At 42.3% G+C, this 10,333-nt stretch overlaps 1 non-coding gene across 1 annotated transcript; it reads left to right on the forward strand.

Moving 5' to 3' along the window:
- The first annotated feature begins 9,815 nt into the window (after positions 1–9,815).
- Positions 9,816–9,969, forward strand: LOC127444471 (5.8S ribosomal RNA). The gene has a single exon (XR_007897826.1). It is a non-coding gene; the product is annotated as a 5.8S ribosomal RNA (ribosomal RNA).
- The last annotated feature ends 364 nt before the right edge of the window (positions 9,970–10,333 follow it).

Below are 10,333 nucleotides of genomic sequence, written 5' to 3' on the forward strand. Positions count from 1 at the left end.
ACCATCTTCAACCCTAAACTGTGGCTGGCGAACATGGTTAGGAGGAGGCAACTGTTGGTCATGGGGGGCCCTATGATGGGGCCCTCTGGGCTATTAAGATTGATAATCTGTCCTGGAGCTAACTACCTGACCCGGTTAGGCAGTGCGGGTATAGGGTTTTATCTATGGATCCTGTGCCTTGTGGTGCCTGATTAGGACGGGTTCCTTTGATCGCTAGCTGTCAACCCTTGAAGACGGGGTAAGTCTTCATCAAATGGAATGTTTGCTTACAACCCTTGAAGATGGGGATAGTCTTCACCTGATGGCACTTGCAGCGGATGGGCTGGGGGTGTTGGCTGGTCGGGTTGGGCCATTGGCTGGGCTGTGGGAGTTTCAGGGGGGCCCTGGTGGGTTCCAATGGGTCACATGGTCTGAGCTCTTAGCCTGATGCCGGCTGTTGATTTACTCTCACCACCATTCGCCGTTTACCATTGAGGGGGGTGTGGGATGCTCTGGCGCCCCACGCATGGTCCCTCCAATGTCTCGTAGGCGGGTGCGCTGGTGGGGAGTGCAGATGGATTAGGGCTATAACAGGGTTGTGCAAGTTTCCAGGGGGCCCTGAACAGGGGCCCTGAACAGGGGCCCAGAGGGTCTCACGGGTCGAGTGTGACCTGATGCCATCTGCCGATGTGGCTGGGTGGAGTGTGTTCTGGTGGCCTATATGTAGGTCACTGGGGTGCACTTGCCCGGTGTTGCATCACTCTCCAATCAACATCTGCATGAAACCATGGAGGGTACAGGGGACCTCCACAGTAGTAGGGTTTCCCCACGTAGGGCTTTCCAAGCCTCGGAAAGGTTTTGACCTGGAAGGGGCGAGGGAGCCTTATTAACTCTGTCTGCTTTTTTCTAGGTGAGGTGGTGATGCGTGGTGGTGGTGGAGGCGGCAGGGCCTCGTGTTTGCACCGCTGTTTCATATCCAGGATTCCAGGAAGGTTTCAGTCAAGGGCGATTCCGCATGCGCAGACTAGACGGTGATGTATGAATACTGCAAATGAATTAGTATAGTCGGCATTTAGTCGGTTGCTGGTCAAATGACTAAGATGCCACGTAGTATGGGAGACGGCCTCCTTAAAAGCCAGGAAAGTCAGGTCCCCGCCACCTCATACTAGGTATGGGCAGTGCGACCTGCCGGCGTCCAGTTTCTCGTGCACACGGTCAATGTCAATCTCTTAATCGGTGTCCTAATGCAGTTTTTTCATTTTCGTGCACTTTTTTTCATTTTTCATCACTATCAATCGTCTCGTGCAACGTTTCGGCTTGAGGATTGATTTTTCTGTCTTTGCTTTTTTTTGCTCTTAATCTTCAAAATGTATCATATTGAACTCATTTAAAAGTTTTTTCTTACACGCCTTTTTAGGTCTTGCACCGTAGTTGGTGAAGTAGCCTTATTCAGCATGATTTGATAGATTTGATGACTTTTTAAAAGTTTTAAGATACAGCTGAACATTTTTGGCCATACGCATCATTATACAGTATGCCAGGTGCATCGTCCCCATTATTCGTGGTTTACACTGTGTATATCTGATATGTAGAGGCATATGTGCACAGTGATTACGTTTCACACTATAGCATTGTGAATTACCAGTACTGTTTTGTTGTTTGTCAGTTTTGCTTCATTGTATTTACACTTACACTACCTGCCTTACTGTTGATTTGTAATGCCATTTAGTATTTGAGGCCACAAGGAAAAGAGATGCAATTCCTGGTAGTGTCCACTAAGTATCAGTGTGCCGCCCTTCATTTGACTTATGTTGAGATATGGGGGAATGCACAGACTGTGGTGAAGTTCCCTATCTCAACTATTGTAACAGTTTATAGTAATTTATGTGTGCAAAAGATTGACTTTTTTCATTTGACTAATCAAACCAAATCAGGTCTATTGTCACATACACAATCATACACATCACCCAAATAACATCATAATACATCATCAAGAGAAAATGTAATTTCATTTTTTTGTCTGTTTTTTTTTTATTTTTATTTTTTTTTTAGTTGTTCTGGTTCTTCTTTTTTTAATTATGCAGCAGGAAGACTGATCACATGTTCTCCCCACAGTTCCATCTCAATATCAAGCAGCAGAATAATTTCTCTGAGCAGGTTATGATTTAATTAAAAAAAAATTCCTCTGTGGAAAGAGGCCACAGCCTAAGCCATGCAAAGAAAGTTTTAAAATATTGTGTTATAATAGTGTCAGGAGTGTGTATATTGGTGAAACGTAATAACCTAAAGTACTTAAAATAAGGTTCCTTTTTGTTTCTTTTTCAAAGCAATACAAATAGTTTTGTTGGGTTATTCACAGAGACCAGGTTTGTAATTATAGTCTATTTTTTTTTTTTTTTACTTTACAATTTTTTGCCTGATTTGTTCCTTTTTATTTTTTATCATGTTCTCATCACAATACCATCCACGAAAAGTTATATTTAAACAGAGGACCTGCAAAATCCTCAGTGTCCACTGGAGGGGGCTCTGGGTCCAGAGTTCCAAAGAAGACCATCGGGCAGTGGGGGACGTTTGCCCCTTTTGTTATGGAGATAGGAAGTGGGGGAGTGGGTTTTCATGCCAAACTGTAAAACCACCTCTGTTGAAAGAAGCCACAGCCTTAGCCAGGCAAAGAAAGATATAAATTATTGCCTAGATCCTGTGTCAGGAGTGTAATGTGTATATTGATGTAAAGTAATGACCTAAAGCACTAAAAATTAAGTTCCTTGTTTGTTTAAAATTCTGTTCATGTTGATGCCCCAAAGTGAGTGCACCATTATATATGGGAGAGAAAGATAGTGTGATAATAGTTTATTTCATTTGTTGTTTGTCTTTCTTGCTGTTTCAAGGTTTATAATTCTTATTCCTACTCAAGTATATATGTTTTATGTTTAAGTTTTAAGTTTCACGTCATGTGTACACCTAATGTGTATATTGATGAAACATAATGACCTAAAGTATTTAAAATAAGGTTCCTTTTTGTTTCTCTTTCAAAGCAGTACAAATAGTTTTATATTATTCACAGAGACAATGTTTGTGATTATAGTCTATTTAATGTGATAATAGTTTATTTCATTTGTTGTTCTTTATCTTTCTTGCTGTTTCAAGGTTTATATTTCTAATTAACATTTTTTATCAAATCATAGAATCATAACAATGACATGGAAACATATATATATATATACATACATATACAAACATAAATACATATACATATATATACACATACATACATACATACACACTCATAATAATCATACTAACTATAATACACTACTCTCTCCACACCCTACCTGAGAGCCCTCCAAAAACTCTAAATACCTGCCCCATTTCCGAATAAACTTATCCAAGCCATCCCGTCTTCCCGATGACACCTCCTCATAAGCTTCCGCCCTCCCCACCTCCGTGCACCACTCCGGATATGGGGGAGCACCAGCTGACCTCCAACTCCTCAAAATAACCTGCCTGGCAATCATCACACAGGTCAGAACCCAGTTCTCTATATGGCCATCCCCCACATCGATGACCACCCCATCGCCCAGAACACAAAGTCTGGGGCAAAACGAAACCTGAGTGCCCACCACGTCGCACACAAAATTCTGAAACTTCGACCAGAATTTCTGGATCTCGACACAACACCAAAAAACATGGGCCATGTCTCCATCCTCAGATTGGCATCTCCAGCAGGTGGGTGTGTCTTTAAGACCAAGCTTATACAGTCTAGAGGGGGTCCAATAAAATCTATGCAAAATTTTGAACTGTATAAGACGCACCCTTGCATCTCTAGATGCAGACTTAATGTTTTTAAGAATCTTAGCCCACACTCCTTCCTCCAATGCCAAGTTGAAATCTTTCTCCCATACTCTCTTGAGAGAAGTTAAGGCTCCGTCCCCCATAATCTGAATTAACAGGGAGTAATACGCTGATGCCTCATGACCTTTTCCAAAAGCCACAATCACCTCTCCCAAAGCATCTGCCTCCTTGGGGGGGGGGTCTGTGCTACTCCCAAAAATAGTACAAAGCAGGTGGCGCAGTTGTAAATACCTATAAAACTGAGGTCTGGGGATCCCAAAATGGTGGACCAAGTTTTCAAACGATCTCAACACTCCACTTTCATATAGGTCACCGAGTGTAGCAACCCCCTCACAATCCACTCTGGCCAGCAGAAAGGGGACTTGCCAATACACAATCTTGGGTTCTGCCATATGCTTGAGGCAACATTTAAATAAGTGTCCAATTTAAACAATCTGGACCCTTTAGTCCATACCGAGTGTAAATGCGAAATAACGGGGTGTAACTTAACTTTTCCGATTAGTTTGATAGAGATGCTTTGTAATGGCGAAATAGGGGCAAGAACTGCCTTTTCAATAACAAACCAGGGAGGGGCTCTCTCAGGTGGAAGTGACCAATGAGCCAAATGTCTGAGACTGAACGCATAGTAATAAAACAAAATCTTGGGTAGGCCTAGCCCACCTTTGTCTATCGGCCTATGTAACTTATTAAAATGCAATCTGGGACGTTTACCATTCCAAATTTAAGACTTTGCTATTCTATCAAATTGCTTGAAATAAGAGAGGGGGACATCTTCAGGGAGAGATTGTAGCAGGTAGTTAAATTTTGGAATACAATTCATTTTAATAACATTAACCTTCCCAATCATAGATAAATGTAATGAAGCCCACCTGCCCACATCGCTCGAAAACCTTTTTATTAAAGGGTCAAAATTAACACTAACTAAATCAGACAAATTTGCTGGGAATAAAATCCCCAAATACTTAATGCCCTGTTTGAGCCACTGGAAGGCGCCCGGCTGGAAAGCCGTTACTGGACAATACGCTGTCAGAGCCAAAGCTTCGGATTTAGACCAATTGACTTTGTATCCTGAGAACTTGGAAAAGGAATGAATAATTCTGTGGAGGCAAGGCATAGATCTAGTAGGTTCAGAGACAAATAATAAAATATCATCTGTGTAAAGCAGAAGCTTATGCGCCACACCTCCCGCAACCACCCCTGGAAAATCATCCTCCTTTCTTATCGCGGCTGCTAATGGTTCCAGGGTAAGATAGAACAATAATGGGGAAAGAGGGCAGCCCTGCCAAGTGCCCCTATTCAGAGTAAAATAATCTGAAATTAATCCATTTGTTTGTACCGCTGCTACAGGGTGTCTATAAAGTAACTTAATCCAACCAATAAATGTACTTCCGAACCCATACATTTCCAAAATCTTAAAAAAATAATCTCATTCTGTCATATCAAATGCCTTTTCGGCGTCAAGTGAGATGGCAGTGATCAGAGATTGATCATTCACTACTGACCACATGATATTGATGAGACGCCTGATGTTATCATAAGAGCTACAGCCCCGAATAAATCCCACCTGATCTATATGTATAAGAGATGTCATAACCTTACTTAATCGGTTAGCCAAAAGTTTTGACAATATTTTTACATCTAGCTGGATCAGGGAGATTGGACGGTAACTTTTACACTCGCTTGGATCTTTGTCTTTTTTAAGAATCAGACTGATCCGGGCTTGTGTCATGGTTGGAGCCAGCACTGAAAAAAACACGTCCACCCATATCTTCCCAAATGTTTCAGCTTCCTGCGGGGAGAGATGTGTTTCTTGAAGAAACACTATATCATATTTCTTACGTTTAAGAAAAGTAATAACCTTCCTTCTTTTTATGGGGTGCCCCAACCCATTTACATTCCATGTGGAGAGAGATAGTATACTCATATTAAAATTTGACATTTTGATATAGTAGAAAAAATTGTGTCAAAAACAAAATTATACAGACCACATTCCCCATTAGTGAAACAATCAAACCCCAAACTTCCCCCCGAACAAAACAAACAGAAAAAAGAAAAACGTGCGCATTAACCCCGTGCACGAAAGCGCCAACCGGCGACAATCCCTCTAAACTCAAAAGGTCCATGAACACCCACGTGCCCCCACGACAGCTTTGCCATCGGAGTGCACAATTTTGCCTTGCAAATTTGTGAGGCAAAATTACATAACAGAAAATACTTTGTAAAATAAACCCAGCAAATAGGAAGAATGAACACAAAGAATGTGTAGATTCATTCACAGAACTGTCTCAAAGGTGTGATCTTCCACAAAACAAATTCCAGCTGACATAAAACATTCAGATATGTTCAGTGAGCTGGCTGTTATGAGTTCAACGGAAGACGTAATCATTCCAATGTCCCGTAAAAAAAAACCTCAACAAAACAAACCACAGCCAGCAGGAGGAATAAGCACGAAGAATGAACAGATTAATCCACAGCTGTTCCAAAGGAGTGTTATTCAACAGAACAAGCTCCAGCCGCTAGGTGGAACCAATACAAAATGAAACAAAACCAACATCCCGGTTTCCCGGATGGTCGAGTCAATTCACTAGGAGGCCGCATAAAAGTATATACCATGACTTACACAATCCGTCAACTTTATAAAAGACATCCTTTGTGTGAGCATGTAGATATTTTGCGGTCATCCGTAGTGTCCACTCTCAAACTGGCCGGGAACTTCAATGCAAATGTAATCTTTCGTCAGTGCAGAAGTTTCTTTAAGGAAAAGTGTTATTCACAAAACAAACTCCAGCTTCTAGGCAGAGCCAACGCAAAATAAAAAAAAGAAACCAAAATGTCGCCCAGCTTCCTCAAGAGTAAGTACAGCGAGTCATTCCACTCACATGAGAAACACCCAATGGTTACTCACACATTGATACAATAAGAGACATTGCCTGATTGGGACATGTAAATACTTTGCGACCATCCTTCGTTTCTATTCTTAGTTTGGCCGGAAACATCAGAGCAAAAGTGATCTTTCGCCGATGTAAGAGTTTCTTACATTCCTTGAACCGATCGCGTTTCTCTCTTGTCGAGTTCGCAAAGTCCGGGAAAAAGAAAATATTATGGTTCTTCCAAGAAAGCTTCCCTTTGCTCCTCGCCTGGCGCAACACAAGATCTTTATCGGATGATCTCAGAAACCTGGCCAGAATCGATCGGGGCCTGTCTCCCTCAGCAAATATGTGAGCTGGGACTCTGTGAGCTCGCTCGATTTCCAGCTTGTGGAAATCAGTCACTCTTGTAACTAGCTCAGAGAATTTTGTTTCCATCGCCGTAATCGATTGACGTATTACATCGAGATCCTCCAAGTCAGCAAGAATCTTCATCAACATCACCGACATGTTGGACAACTGACGCTGGATCTCCTCTCCCACCGCGCCATCCAAATCGAGTCCCTGGTCTGTAGGCCTGTCGGGGCTTTCATCCTGAACACGTAAGTGTCTTTTAATGTCTCCAGAGCCCGAGGATTTTGACTTCTTTGCCATGTTTTGCATCAAAGAGCAAATGTGTAACTGGGTGTATCAAAATTCACCAGATTATAACATGAAAATAATTAAAAATCTAGCAAAGTGCGCAGAGCTCGTCGCTCACACGTCTGCCCCTTGCATTGTGTCACGTGACCCAAAGTTTATATTTCTTATTCCTGTTTCCTGTTGCTAGTTTGCTTTTTGCTATATTCATGTTCTTACAGTTCTTACATTTCTGACCTCTCATATCTGGCCCTTTCATCCAATAAATGACAATAAATCAAATATAAACTCAAGTATATATTTTTTAGGTTTAAGTTTTAAGTTTCACCTCCTGCAGTTTAGTGGAGGTGCAAGGGTCATTAGAGTCCTTTCACCAATGGGTGACTTGGTGACTTTTTTAAAGTGAGTTTTTGAAAATACTTTATGAAAAGACAATGAATTTATTTAAACTCTTGTTTAACACACCGTAAAGGATCACATGTTTAAGAGACCTAGAAAAATAATATTTAACCATTTTGACTGAAGGCATATAGTCATAGCAGTGTTTTTTGTAGCACAAATTTACCTTAAATATATCTAATAATATATATCTAAATGATGGATATATTAATTCAAAGAGAGAGAGAGAGAGAGAATTAGTTCACTTATAATTATTATTTGTTTACAACAACACAGATACAAAGAAGCACAATTTAAAGACCTAAAGCAATGTTATACTGCCTTTTTGTTTAAAGTCAGTTATTAGTCAACATATAGTCAGTTAGTAATATTTGAAGTGGGCCTTTGTCTCAGGCATGGCTTACCAGGTTCTAGTGTATTTTTGTGTGCTTTTTAGTTTAATTTTTTCTTAGTCTGAAAATTTGTTTTGTAACGTGTGTGTGACCACACACAATATTAAAAAAGATACACCACACTCCAACCCCCTCTCCTGCATTTTCACACATTGAGGTCTCATGAGAGAATGGCATCTGGCCAGGTAACCACTGAATTGTTTAAAACAAATTTATTTTAAAACTTACTCTCCATATGCTGCACATATTTACACACACAAAGGCCTGCAAAGCTATTTTTAATTAATATATCCATATAGATTTATAATGATTTAAGGCTCAATTATCTCTGCAAGTTGGTGCCTGGCAAGTTCAGAGGCCTGCAAAGCAAAAATATTTAAATTTCCTGTCAGTTTACTGTGTTTTCCCTAATATTAAAAATACGCTATACATAATATTACAATACATAATATTGTGATATTGTGAGGTAGTATTGTGATAATGTTTTCTAGTTGATAAATTGTCTCTTGATAAAGTTTATTTAATGTACTGTATAATATTCTTTTCTTTGATAAGGTATTGGTAAGATATAAGGTATCTGATGATCCACACCATGGTGACCAAGGGTAATGGGGTTCAATTCCGGAGAGGGAGCCTGAGAAATGGCTACCACATCCAAGGAAGGCAGCAGGCATACAAATTACCCACTCCCGAATGGGGGAGGTAGTGATGAAAAATAACAATGCAGGTCTCTTTCGAGGCCCATTGGAGGGCAAGTCTGGTGCCAGCAGCCACGGTAATTCCAGCTCCCATAGTGTATATTAAAGTTGCTGCAGTTAAAAAGCTCATAGTTGGATCTTGGGAGTGGACTGGTGGTCCGCTGCGAGGCGAGCCACCACCTGCCCCGGACCCTGCCTCCCGGCGCCCCCCGGATGCCCTTAGCTGGGTGTCCGGTCCCGGGGCCCAGAGCATTTACTTAGAAAAAATCAGAGTGTTCAAAGCAGGCCGCATAACGGCTGAATACCACAGCTAAAAATAATGGAACAGGACTCCGGTTCTGTTTTGTGGGTTTTCGGAACTGGGGCCACAATTAAGAGGGACGGCCGGGGGCATTCATATTGCGTCGCTAGAGGTGAAATTCTTGGACCGGCCCAAGATGGACGAAAGCGAAAGCATTCAAGAATGAAAGTCGGAGGTTCGAAGACGATCAGATACCATCGTAGTTTCGACCGTAAACGATGCCGACCCACGATCCGGCGGCGTTATTCCCATGACCCGCCAGGCAGCGTACGGGAAATTTGACTCAACACGGGAAACCTCACCCAGCCTGGATACAGAAAGGATTGACAGATTGATAGCTCTTTCTCGATTCTGTGGGTGGTGTTGCATGGCCATTCTTAGTCGGTGGAGTGATTTGTCTGGTTAATTCTTATAACGAACGAGACTCCGGCATGCTAAATAGTTATGCAGCCCTGTGTGGTCAATGTCCAACTTCTTAGAGGGACAAGTGGCGTTCACGGCCTCCAAAGCGCACCACCCCCGGTGGGTACCCACCTGGCGGGCCTCCTCCTTCTGCCGTGGGTTCAAAGACCCCGAGCCCGACTTCCCTGCGGGGAGGGGAGGCCGGGGCACCCGCCCGGGGTCCTTCCCCAACCAACCATTGCAGTCTCCGTTACATGGCAACCCAACCTCAATGTCAGATGAGTACAAATCTTAGCAGTGGATCACTCGGCTCGTGCATCGATGAAGAACGCAGCTAGCTGCAAGAACTAATGTGAATTGCTGGACACATTGATCATCGATACTTCGAATGCACATTGCGGCCCTGGGTTCCTCCCGAGGCCACGCCTGTCTGAGGGTCGCTTTCCCATCGTATGGCCTGAGTGTGGCACCGCTTTACATTCGAATGTCTAAAGCAAAGCCGAGGCATAAGAGATATTGCATGTAGTGTAATTAGGTAGTATAAACGAAGTATGACACCTCTTAACATGAAGGGCCGAGTATTGCATTGTTGAATAGAAAATGCTAAGCGGACCTAGGAGAGCACAGGCGCGTGTAGTCCGGAAGCAAAGTGAATTCATCGAGTTCTCGAAGCGGACCTTAGAACACAATTAATTAATGCTGCTGCACAGACAATATCTGTGAAGCCACCGAATGCACGTCAAGGTTGTAAAATCATGCAAAGGTGCTGGGCAAAGCCCAGCCCGCTGCCAGGCAGATTTCTTG

The sequence above is a fragment of the Myxocyprinus asiaticus genome, chromosome 7, assembly GCF_019703515.2.
Source record: "Myxocyprinus asiaticus isolate MX2 ecotype Aquarium Trade chromosome 7, UBuf_Myxa_2, whole genome shotgun sequence".
Classification (NCBI taxonomy): domain Eukaryota; kingdom Metazoa; phylum Chordata; class Actinopteri; order Cypriniformes; family Catostomidae; genus Myxocyprinus; species Myxocyprinus asiaticus.